The following is a 12,889-nucleotide window of genomic DNA, read 5'->3' on the forward strand; positions in this document are numbered from 1 at the left end:
ACCAAACAGACTTAGAAGCCAACACAGCATGGCGATGACATTCGCGTATTGGCTGCTGACCACCCCATGTGTTCAATCAACACCCGACGCCGGTCTCCCGTCGATCGACAAAAGCAGCGACTCATCATAGACGGGAGTAGCGACGCTGCACCCACAAAAGGTCATAGACGTAGTCCGCAAACACGAAGAACCGTGAGGGCATTCAAACATGTTATTGTTGCGGAACATGTCAACAGAAAGACCGGCAATATCGACGGAAAGACAGTGGCAATGGGGTCTCTCTTGTAGACAGTGGATGGTGCGTGAAGCTCGTCCAAGGTCTGTTGACAGTCAGTGCATACGTTAGCGGCCTGTTGAGTCAACACCAGACAGTACCGATGGTGTTTGCCGTCCGTCGCCCCAGAGGCCCGCCCCGGTGCGGGCGGGCCGTCCGGACCAGTCCTCTGCCCCGGACAGTCTGACGTCCCTGCCACTCTCCGCCACCACCATGGTCGTCTCGCCGAGCGGCGGTGTTGTGGTGCACCGCACCGTCATCTCCGGCGGTTCGCCCGATGAGCTGATGCCGCCGCCGCAGCGGGCTGGTGCCGCCTGGCCGTGGTCCGGTCCGGCGCGGGCCTTCCTGTCGCTGCTGCGGGCCGCCGGCGCCTCGGGCCGCTCCGGCTGGTGCCCCACTCTGTACGCCACCCTCGTCTACGTCGTGTTCAGCGTGGCGTCCTTCCTGGCCGTCCGCACACACATTCAGCATGGTGCGGCTGTTCGGGAGCAGACGGGCAGTCTTCTGACGGCCGCCGTCGACTCGGGGTTCTTTGGCGTGATGCCGGTGCTGGCCTGGGCCACGGTGACGGCCACGTTTGTGCGCGGCCGCCCCCGGTACGGCCGGCTGATCGCCCGCCTGACGGGGGTACTCACCGACACCGAGCGGCTGCTGCCGAGCGGCGGCCGCGCAGGACCCGACCTGCCCGCCTGGGGAGCCTGGTTCGTGGCCATTGTCTACACGGCAGCCATCATCATCATCGGTATCCTGACCTTTCCGTGGCCGTGTCATACACTGAACTTCGGCTGCATGCTGATGGTGGCGATGATGTTTATCATCACCCTGACGCTCCTGGCCTTCATTCTGGTGCCGCTTAAGTTTGTGTTCGCCTGTCAGAAGATCGCCGCCGGCCTGCAGAAGATCGAGGAGTCTCTCTCCGCCCTGCTCTCAGGCCGGGAGGCCGACCTTCGGCACCTGGAGCGGCTGGGCCAGCTGCAGACGCGGCTCTCCGAGTGTCTCCAGCAGCTGACTGAGGACATGGCTCCCGAGCTGCTGCTGGCCACCACGTACGCCGTGCTCTCCCATATCACCGTGATGCTGATGCTGCTGCGCTACGTCAGCCCCGAGATGCGGCACTACAACGGTGTCATCAACTGCGTGCTGATGCTGTTCACCAACGTGACGACTCTGGCGGGTCCGTGCGAGGCCAGCCAGCAGCTGGTGTCGGCCGCCGGCCGGCGCTGGGCGCTGCTGCTGAGTCTGGAGCGCCGCCACCCAGCGCTGGCCGCCGAGGCCGGTCTGCAGCGCGAGGAGGCCGGCCGCCAGCTGGAGACAATCGGCGAGCTGGGCCTGTTCCGACTGCGCCGCTCCACCCTGCTCAGCCTCGTCTCCACCGTGCTCACCTACATCATCGTGGTGGCGCAGTTCCAGTCGGCCGAGATCCCCACGGCCTCCGCCGCCGCCAACAGCACCGCGAGCCGGGGGTTGGGGCAGACGGGACAGCCGGAGGTAGGGGCAGCCAGGCGCCGGGACCGACCCTCCAACACTCGACGGCACTAAAAGCACTGACGGGCAGCAGGCGCCGGAACCGACCACAGCACTGCAGTCCGGGGTTAGGCCGTAGGGACAGCAGGCGCCGGAACCCACCACAGCACTGCAGTCCGGGGTTAGGCCGTAGGGGCAGCGGGCGCCGGAACTCACCGGGACTGTTGAGCCAGGATCGACTCGCCGCCTGCAGCCCAGAGCGGCATTGAGCGGAAGATATGCCTATGATATTATGATTGCGCTGTTTTGTTATCCGATCCGTGCTCCTACCTACCAATCAAAAAATTTGGCTCACTTTTACCTACTTAGTTACCTACTACTTATAACTGCATAGGTTTTGTTATCTCGTAGGTATGGTTGCTTTCTTGATTTTTCCATGAAGAACACAGAAGCCTAGAGCCCAGCTGTGTATCTTGAACAGGGTTACTTTTACAGGAAAAGTTGAGAGGGGGAATAAAGTTCGGGGCAAGGGCGGATCCAGGGGCATCTGAAAGGGGGGCCCAATGCCATTAGGTTTTTGTTAGGATGGCGCCTGCAGAACCTTACCTACTCCCAAATCCTACTCTCTCCCCGGAATCTAGCCACTTTATATTGTTAGGTTGCAAAAAAATAGCTAAAAACTATACGTAGGTACAGCCCTCTGCACACTGCGTGGTAGGTATTCTTTTTCCGACAAAACTTAAAATATCTCAAAGACTATATTATCAGTCGGTCGGAACTCATTGCACATAGATGCGCCAATGCTCCACTCCTTCGATTGGGTGCCTCACTGAACAACGTATACGTCTAGTGTGGCAGCAAAATGCAAAAGTTTGTTTCGGGGACAAATATAAACTTCTGTGTGTTGTTGCTAAACTGGATGGAAAATGTATACTATGATATGCCCAATCTAAGGTGCGGAGTCTCGCGCGTCTTGCTGTTACGATTTCCGAGTGACAGATAACATAGTTTTCGAGTTATTTTCAGTTTTGTCAAAAAAAGAATGCCTACCACGCAGTGTGCAGAGGGCTGTACGTACCTACCATGGCGGTAAGGGGCGGGGGAGGTCCCAACTGGACTGCGCCCTTGCAAATGTCATTCAGTAGTATCCAGGGTTACTTTTACAGGAAAAGTTGAGAGGGGAAATAAAGTTCGGGACAAGGGCGGATCCACGGGCATCTGAAAGGGAGGTGGGCGGCAATGCCATTAGGTTTTTCGTTAGGATGGAACCCGCAGAACCTTACCTACCCCCAAATCCTATTCTTTCCCCGGATTTCAGCCACTTTAGTTTGGAAGGTTGCCAAAAAATAATTTTGCTAAAAAATATACGCACCTACCTTGGCTGTAAGGGGCGGGGAGGTCCCAACTTGACTGGGCCCTTGCAAATGCCAATCAGTAGTATCAACCTATCAGTAGTATCAATAAGTAGTATACCCCGGCCAAACATTAAGTAACGCCTTGCTAAAGAGAGAGGTTAACCCGCGCCCTGATTGGAGGTCATTTTGGCCCCCATGTGGGGTTTCTTGAAAAGCGAAAACGGCGGCGCGCAGCGCCGCCAAATTTTTAGTACCTTACCGGGCATCAATTTGAAACCTTCACACAAAATTTCAAGTCTTAGGTCACCTTAGGTCAGGAGTAATTGATGTCAAACTGTTCGAGCAAAGATGAGCAAAAAACATGAAATTCTTAAACGCTCACAAAAGCTACAGTTAACGAGCAATTCCAAAGTTCTTTGTGTGGTCGTGTACCTATGTAGAGAAACGACGGCGCTACAAAACTGCAACCTCTACAACTACAAGGTGGGCAGTGATATCCGAACAAAAACTAATGAAGCACAAAACCTGAATTATTACGATCAGTATTGGTGAGCAGTGAAATTCCATTGGGAAAGCCGGCCGTGATGAGGTACCTACATTTTTTTTTTGCGCCCTCTGCATACAAAGCAGATGAACGTGAATGCTACATATAGAGAAAACAGTTATTTATTACTCAAAGCTTTGATGCCTGTGGGACAAAAATAACGTTGCTTTCCTCAATGATTCCGGATTGGAGGATGGTTCAACACAGCCATTGTCACATTGGGACAAAAATTTTAGATATCTGGCCTTGGCGTTGCTGAAAAAGTGAAAACAATCGTGAATAAATGGGTCGTTTCTGAGAAAGGACAATGATAAAGGGGGGGGGGGGTCCAAAAGGGGGTCACCTTCTTTTTTGCGTCAAAGGAGGGGCCATGGCACATTGCCCCCCCCCCCGTATCCGCCCTTGGTTCTGAGAGGTCATGACCCCCGTCCCCCGCCGGTTTCTACGCCGACGCCTGTACCGATATGTCAATGAGTGCGAATTGCGACAAGACAAGAGATCCACCGACCATCCGATCGGTTTCGGATCAAATCTGGAGTTCCCATTGCACTAAACGTAAAATGGTTGGATGGAACCTCAAATTGAAAATTATCTAAGCGCCAGCAACGTTGATTGATGACTAGAGTCTGATCAACGATGACATGGGTGTCGATTTGTATACTTTTGGGGGTGCTGCAGCACCCCCAATGCTCAAATGAGCACCCCCAATGGTTTTCCGGGCACCCCCAAATGTTCCAGTCAGCACCCCCAATTATTTTGTCCCTCAATAACTCCCACTAACTCTGCTTGAGGAAAATAATTGGTTCCGCAGTCTTTCACTACTAAAAATAAAACAATTACGCAATTTACAATGCATGAAATAAAAATGTAACAAAAAAGAAAAGTTAGTATTAAGAAGCAGGGCGAAAAAAGACGTTAAGTTGCAGACTGCAGAGACACTGGTGTGGGTCCGTCGTACACGAGTGTCTGACCCTTAGAGCTGATAACGCGTACCCTTTACAAGCCGGCAGGGGGCTCCAGATACCGGCGACGGGCCCTCAGAGGCCGGCAAAGGGCCATCAGATGCCGGTGGTACCTTCAGAAACCCTGTGGGGTCGTCTTTAGAGACCGGCACGGACTCAGACGCCGATGGGGCCCTCAGAGTCGCCGGTGTGGGGCCTTCAAATGTCACCGGTGGGTGGCCGTCATATGTGCACTTGTGGGCAGGGATGCGGAGCCGTGGAAATTTCAGACGGCTCCGGCTCCGGCTCCGGCTCCGGAGAAAAAATCGGCTCCAGCTCCGGCTCCGGCTCCGGGTGAAATGTCAATACGGCTCCGGCTCCGGCTCCGGCTCCGAATAAAATGGTCCGGCTCCGGCGGCTCCGGCTCCGGCTCCGGCTCCTACTCAGTACATTCCCTATGCGATTAATTAAATACGGGTGGAAGAAAAAAGGCGATTGGATTGGCACACGTTGTTTCTGCATTTGCATAACAAGGATATTTGGAATACCACATGTTTTACTGCTTTGTACTGTCAAACCGAGTTAGGTCAATATTTTTTTTCCTCAGAGCCGGAGTCGCCCCTTTTTTGACGGCTCCGGCTCCGGCTCCGGGCTGTGTTGTTTCACGGCTCCGGCTCCGGCTCCGGGCAAAATATATCGGCTCCGGCGGCTCCGGCTCCAGCTCCGGCTCCGGCTCCGGCTCCGCATCCCTGCTTGTGGGGCCTTCAGAAGCGACGGTGTTTGGCCCTCAGAGCCGCCGATATAGGGCCTTAAGAGGCACTAGTGCGGGGCCCTCAGATATGGCAATGCAATGTATGGCCCTCGGAGGCGCCGGTGTAGGTGCTCCACAGTTGCCGGTGATGGCCCTCACAGGCGCCGTTGTGGAGGCTCTCAGAGACACTGGTTTACATAGGCGCGGGAGCCGGGGGGCAGTGGGGGCAGCTTGCCCCCTCCCCAACTCTGGGGCCGTGGGGGCGGTGCCCCCACAGCTTTGAGACGGAATACCACACTTTTTTTGCAAATGTTTTCTTTTTTGTTGAAAAGCCGAGGGGTGAAAAATAAGTGGCCTAAAACCGGTGAGAAAACTAGATTTGGGGGTACCCTAGGTTGATCTCTATTATAGTGTGCCCCCCAGTCGGAAAGTAGTCTGGCTGGTGTAGCCAGTAGAAACACTGTAACATACAGATATCTTTGAGTGATGTATAGACAAATATATATATATATTGAGTAGGAAAAACATCAACAAGATAAAAAAAAAACAAAAACAAGATATCTCTTGTATTTCGCCACAAAATCGAGACATATATAATTTTACATACGAACTTAGTTATCTAGTATTGCACACATGTTGGCGAGAACATCGAATGTAATAAACGAATACATATGGTTTTTAATATACACATAGCCAATACAATTGTCCAAACAATACAGCAGTTTAAGCGAACGGAACGTTAAAAGGGGGGCGCACAACTTAATCAAAGGCTTTAGCAATTTAGAGACTGGTAAAAGCGACACCTATTAACAAAACTGTAACTCGCGGTTCACAGCATCTAGCGGCGACCGGCAGAAGTACATGGGCCTAGCGATGACCGGCAGAAGTACATGGCTACATCACTCCCCCGCCCTAGTTAAACACCATAAAAAGATGTTTGGCGGCGAAGACGCGACGAACGACGGAGAGGGGGCTGCGAAGCAGGCGGCGGGCCCGGCGGCACGCGGCGAGACGGGCTAGAGCCGCCGGGGGCTCCCGAGCGGCTGGGTGCAGTAGGCGGGCGGTCCACCGAGCTGTCTGGCGCTGTAGGAGGCGTGTCGATCACCAGGACGTCCGGCGCAGGAGGCGGCGTTGCGGCAGGCGCGTAGTCCGTGAAGGCCGGCTTACACCGAGCCAGGGTGACGGTGTCGCGTCGCCCGAGACGGTCGATGGTGACGGTGTGCTGGTCGCGGGATAGGACACGATAAGGACCGTCATAGACGTATTGGAAAGGAGAGCGATGCGAATCGCGTCGGATGAAGACGTGGGAGCAGGTTTGCATGTCTTGAGAGATGAAGATTTGGCGGGAGCCAGGACGAGGAGGAGTTGGACGGAGCTCCGACATGGCGGCACGGAGACGAGAGGCTAGGGAAGCCGGATCAGAAGAAGTGTCCGACGACATGGGGGAGAGGAAGTCACCAGGAAGTCGAAGACTGCAACCATAGACTAGGTCTGCAGCGGTGCATCCGAGATCCTCCTTGAGGGCCGTGCGCACTCCGAGTAGCACCAGAGGAAGTCGGTCCGACCAGGAGGCGGCGTCGTCATCGGTCCGCAAAGCTGACTTCAGTTGGCGGTGGAAGCGCTCTACCATCCCGTTTGCTTCTGGGTGGTAGGCGCAGGTCCGGATCCGAGAGGTGCCGAGAAGCTTGGAGACTTCTGTCCAGAGGCGGGACTCGAACTGGGATCCTCTGTCGGTGGTGATGAGTTCGGGTACTCCGAAGCGGGCGATCCAGCCGCTGACGAGATGCCGAGCCACCGTGACGGCGTCCATGGTGGGCAGAGGAATTGCCTCGGGCCATCGGGTGAAGCGGTCGACGACAGTCAGGAGATAGGAGTTGCCATGGGACGGAGGAAGTGGTGCGACAAGGTCGATGTGGATGTGCAGGAAGCGAGAGTCAGGTGGCTGGAAGCTGCCCATGGGTGGCTTCGTGTGGCGCTGGATCTTGGCACGCTGGCAGTGCTGGCAGCTCCGGACGAAGGCACGGATGTCCGCGTTGATGTGGGGCCAGATGAACCTCGATGAGATGAGATGACGCGTAGCGTTGATGCCAGGATGAGACAGGTCGTGGAAGCTCTTGATGATGGAAGGGCGGAGTCTGGCTGGGACTACAGGTCTAGGTGTGGCCGTTGAGGTGTCGCACCAGAGACGTAGATGCGGATGATCAGGGACTGGGAAGTCACGGATGATCAGAGATGAGGATTGTTGCAGCTTCGGCAGGTCAGGATCGTTGGCTTGGTGTAGGGCGATGTCGGCCAAGCTCAGAAGGCCGGGTGAAGGTGTAGCTGCGGCAGAAGCTGGCGCAGACACTGAGCTGATCCGTGAGATGGCGTCAGCTACCGGGTTGAGGTGTCCAGGAACATGTCCGATCTTGCTGGTGTGCTGCAGAATCAGGTCCATGTGACGTTGTTCACGGAGAGAATGGTTGGCGTTGCCTTTGGCCTTGAGAGCAAAGACGAGCGGCTTGTGGTCCGTGAGGATCTCGAAGTCGCGTCCTTCCAGATAGGGCAGGAAATGTCGCACGGCGAGGTACATGGCGAGCAATTCCCGTCCAAAGGTGCTGTAGCGGCGTTGGGTGGGCGTGAACTTGCGCGAGAAGAAGACGAGAGGCTGAAGAGAACCACCAACTCGCTGGTGGAGCGCGGCGCCGGCTGCCGTGCTGCTGGCGTCAGTGCTGAGGCTCAGAGCTGCATCTTTGACGGGATGAGCGAGCTGGGTGACGTCAGCGAGGGCGGCTTTGGCTGCAGAGAAGGCGGCGTCTGCCTCTGAGGTCCACGTGACTGAAGCAGCTCGGTCGTCTGAGGCAGTCAGGCCGTGGAGAGGTGCCAGAAGAGCAGCAGCGTGTGGGATGAAGCGGTGATAGAAGTTGATCATCCCCAGGAACTTCTTGAGGCTCTTCTTTGACTCTGGACGGTCGAAGTTCTTGATCGCACTGACTCGATCGTCGAGAGGAGTGATGCCTCCGCTGGAGATCTGGTGGCCGAGGTAGGAGATGCTTTCCATGCCGAAGGCGCACTTCGATGGGTTGAGGAGCACACCGTTGCGGGAAAGACGGCTGAAGACCTCTCGGAGGTGTGTGAGATGTTCCGAGATGCTGCTGCTGGCGATGAGGATGTCGTCTACATAGACGAAGGCGAAGTCCAGGCCACGGAGGATGTGATCCATGAACCGTTGGAAGGTCTGAGCGCAGTTCCGGAGACCGTACGGCATACGGAGGAACTCGAAGGCGCCGAAGGGCGTTGTGATCGCTGTCTTGGCGATGTCTTCTGGGGCCATCGGTATCTGGTTGAAGGCCCTGACGAGGTCGAGCCGAGAGTAGATCGATGTCCCAGCGAGGCAGGCAGTGAAGTCATGGAGATGTGGTAGTGGGTACCGGTCAGGCACTGTGATGCGGTTCAGTGCACGGTAATCTCCACAGGGTCTCCAATCTCCAGACGACTTGGGCACCATGTGCAGCGGTGATGCATACCGACTGCTGCTGGGTCGGATGACTCCGAGACTGAGAAGGCGCTGGAACTCTGCCTTGGCAGTGGCGAGTCGAGCTGGATCCAGACGGCGTGGGCGGCAGAAGACCGGAGGGCCGGTAGTCTCGATGTGATGTCGGACTGAGTGCTGTGGCTCCGGATGATGTGACGGCTGGGTGAGGCTGGGGAATTCTCGAAGGAGGTTAAGGAATGCTGGGTTGTCGGATCCGACGACGGCTGTCAGTCCGGTGGATGGCACTGAAGAGTGGGAAGCAGGTGAAGACAACTCAGTTAGGTGGTCGATGAGACGGCCTCTCTTGGTGTCGACGAGGAGATCATACGAGGAGAGGAAGTCGGCTCCTAGGAGAGGATGGGAGACGTCCGCGATGATGAAGATCCAGTTGAAATCTCTTCTGAGGCCGAGAGAAAGCGTGAGCATGCGCTGACCATAGGTCTGGATGCTGCTGTTGTTGGCTGCTTGCAGATCCAGTCCGTTGGTTCCGCGAGCACGATCGGTGGGTGTCGCTGGAAGAACACTGTACTCGGCTCAAGTGTCGATGAGGAAGGTGATGCCAGTGTTGTTGTCCTTGAGTCTCAGAAGGCCGCTGGCTGGAGGGACGTCAGGGTTGAGCAGGGCAGGTGCAGACGTCTGTGTCACCTGTCCTACTGCTGGTTTCCCGAGGTCGGAGTTGCAGTTGCAGACCACGAGCACGGTGACTGACATGAGCGCGCGTTGGTACCGAACTTGTGGTGGTACCAGCAGTAAGAAGCACCAGCGCCGGTAGACGTGTTGGTTGCAGGGCTGGGTGACCGGGCAGCAGCAGACAGGTCGCGTGGTGGACGGTGGCGAGCGCGGCCGGGCGCACGGGATGCAGACCTCTCTCGGCGGCGCGTCTCGTCCACCAGTGTGGCGACTGATGTTGTGAGGGCCGTGATACCAGTCAGCAGCTGGCTCATCAGGTCTTGGAGGTGGAAGGGTCCTGCAGGAGCAGCAGGTGAGGCTGCAGCAGGCGCAGAAGTCGATACCGCGGCGAGAAGGCCTGAGGTAGGTGCAGCGACGTCCGACTGCTGCGGAAGCTCCAGGAGTCGGTCGGCAGTGCTAGCGATGGTCGCAAGGTCCGTCCCAGGCGGCAGGCACTGGAGGAAGGGCTGAGTCCGAGGCGGAAGAGCATTGAGGAAGATCTGGCGGATGAGCGGGGAATCTTGTGAGCCTTCAGCTTCAGCAAGGTCCAGGAGATGCCGAAGGAATTGGGAAGGACGCCTGTCGCCGAGTGGTTGGCCAGAGAGCAGGCAGCGAAGACGCTGTTCGACTGATTTGCCGAACCGCTGACGGATGGCGTCGGAAAGGATGGTGTAAGGTCGGTCTAGAGGAGGGTTGCGGAGGATGTCGGTGAAGTCGCGCAGGAGGTGGCCAGGAAGGAGAGTAGCGGCGATCCGGAAGCGGCTGAGCTCATCGTCCACAGCTGCCTGAGAGAAGAAGAGGTCGAGCTGGACGAGCCAGATCACGGGGTCCTCCTCGAAGAAGCGCGGCGGCGCGACGTGGCTGCGTGGCGCGGTCGCCATGCGGAGGTAGTCCGGTTGGGCGGCAGCGGCAGCAGCAGCAGCGGCATGCGAGGCGGCGGCGGCGGCGGCGGCTGCACCGGCGCCGGCAGGCTGGGTCTTCTGGTCCATGGCTGCCGAGAGCAATGGTCGGGAAGATCGGTGGCGGCGACGGCGACACGGCGATCGGCAGGTGCTGCGGTGCAGCTGCAGAGGTAGCCGGACGGTGAGGTGAGCCGATGAAGTAGCTGGATCGTAGTGCAGCAGTAGTAGTCGGCGTTATCCAGTTCCACACAGCACAAAAGTAGGATCCTCGTGGAGACACACCATCCGCCACTTCCTTCCTACACAAAAAGAGCTGGAGGAGATAGCTCAGGGTGCAGGCCAGTGTCGGTGTGCCAGGGAACACAAGAGGATAGCGATCCCTTAGTGCGTAGAACGCGGGGTCACCAATCTGGCTGGTGTAGCCAGTAGAAACACTGTAACATACAGATATCTCATGTATTTCGCCACAAAATCGAGACATATATAATTTTACATACGAACTTAGTTATCTAGTATTGCACACATGTTGGCGAGAACATCGAATGTAATAAACGAATACATATGGTTTTTAATATACACATAGCCAATACAATTGTCCAAACAATACAGCAGTTTAAGCGAACGGAACGTTAAAAGGGGGGCGCACAACTTAATCGAAGGCTTTAGCAATTTAGAGACTGGTAAAAGCGACACCTATTAACCTTCGCCCCAGTGGGGGGGGGGCATATGTTACCACCCTGTCGCGTTTTTTGCGTGTGAATAAAAAACCGCGGCGCGTAGCGCCGCGCCGCTTGGGGTAGCTTTTGGTACATCAATTTTTGACAATGTGTGAAATTTTTGACCCCAGGTCATGTCAGGTCAGGTCACCAGGTCAAGTTTACTGACCAAGCCTAAAAAAAAGTTAACAATCATGTCCAGCCTGCAGTGTTTGTCAGAAAGGTTTGAAACTTGGTGGATTGCATGCTGTTATGGGCGCCTACAATTTGTATATCTCGGATTTTTTATATCCGTGATCTAAGGTCAGGTCAGTGGCGTGACCTTTCCATTACAAGTCAATGGAGAAAAATGAAAATGCCTCTAGATCCGTGTGTACGCATCGGAACAGTCCAAATATTTCAGAATCACAATGATTTAGTCCACTCGTGATGACCAAGGTGTCATTTTTGCTGATAGCCTCTAGACAGGTCATCCGAGGTCACTTGAGGCTACAAACAGTTTTTTGCCAATAACTCGCGATTGGAAAGAGATAGAACGCTGGGGATGGTCTCATTGTGTTTGTCTTGTTGAGACGCATCGACTGATATGCAACATGACCTTTTCCGGTAAGGTCATGACCTTGACCTGAGGTCAAATTTTCAAGTTGACCTTTCAAGGTCAAATTATAGTCCATTCGACGCGTCTCGGCGAGGGGAACACGATTCTGGAAATAGAAATGTCGTGGCTTTTTGTAGTCGAAAGTTATTGTCGAAAAACACTTTTCGTAAAAACAGCTATTTTTGGAGTTTTTGCCCTCTGGAGGCTAAACCGTTGACCTGAGGTCAATATTGATAATGACCTTTTCAAAAGAAGAGTTCAAAAGCTATCGATTGCTGTTCCATGCGTTTTTCTAGCTACCATAGTTCCTGAGATAGCGGCATGTTTTCTGAAAAATATAATGACAATTGGCAAATTTTGACCTTTGATGACCTCTGGTGACCCCAATATTGCTCTAAGGTGAAAAATGACCGAAATACTTTCAAACGTACGCATTGAGAGCTATCGACTGCTTTTTACTGCGTCTTTCTAGCCCTCTTAGTTTTTGAGTTAGAGGTGGGTGGTAACATATGCCCCCCCTCACTAGGGCGAAGTTGGCTGAGACCGCCACTGGGGCGCGGGTTAACAAAACTGTAACTCGCGGTTCACAGCATCTAGCGGCGACCGGCAGAAGTACATGGCTACAGTAGTTCCCGCGCCCCTGCTGGTTTAGGGCCATCACAGGCGCGCGTGTGGCCCTCAGAACTGCTGTTACGGAACGGACCCTTCATAGGCCGACAAGAAGATATCAAGAGCTCACCGGTGCCTTCAGGAGCCTTGTGGGGTTCTCAGAGACCGGACATGGTGCTCTCAGACGCCGCTGTGACCCTCCGAGTCACCTGTGTGGGACCGTCAGGGTCGCTGGTAACTGACGAGGGTATCGCCGTCAGATCCGGGGTTTGGGTCGATACGGCTCTATTCCGGCTAGCCAGTATATGCCGTAGCGCTCCCGGGTTGTTATGGTTCCGAACCGCCAAGTCTGGCTCAAGTCAGACTCCCTGCCATGGCTCAAGTCCGGCTCCCTACGACCAGGTCCGGCTGCACCTCATAGCTGCTCTGGCTTACTGTGGCTGAAGTACGGTGGAGGCACGGCACGGCTGATGCGGCATAAGTCCGGCTGTGATGCGGGCGAGCTCCGGTATCGTGTGTCAGCTCCCGTAGGGCCCCAGACCTTGCCCATAC

The 12,889-nt window shown here is 55.4% G+C and overlaps 1 protein-coding gene across 2 annotated transcripts in view; it reads right to left on the reverse strand.

Moving 5' to 3' along the window:
* The window catches only part of LOC122384777 (5'-nucleotidase domain-containing protein 3-like), a 40,063-nt gene that overhangs the window by 15,970 nt on the left and 11,204 nt on the right, over nucleotides 1-12,889 (reverse strand). The window lies entirely within an intron of this gene.

The sequence above is a fragment of the Amphibalanus amphitrite genome, unplaced genomic scaffold, assembly GCF_019059575.1.
Source record: "Amphibalanus amphitrite isolate SeventyFive unplaced genomic scaffold, NRLGWU_Aamphi_draft 000198F_arrow, whole genome shotgun sequence".
Classification (NCBI taxonomy): domain Eukaryota; kingdom Metazoa; phylum Arthropoda; class Thecostraca; order Balanomorpha; family Balanidae; genus Amphibalanus; species Amphibalanus amphitrite.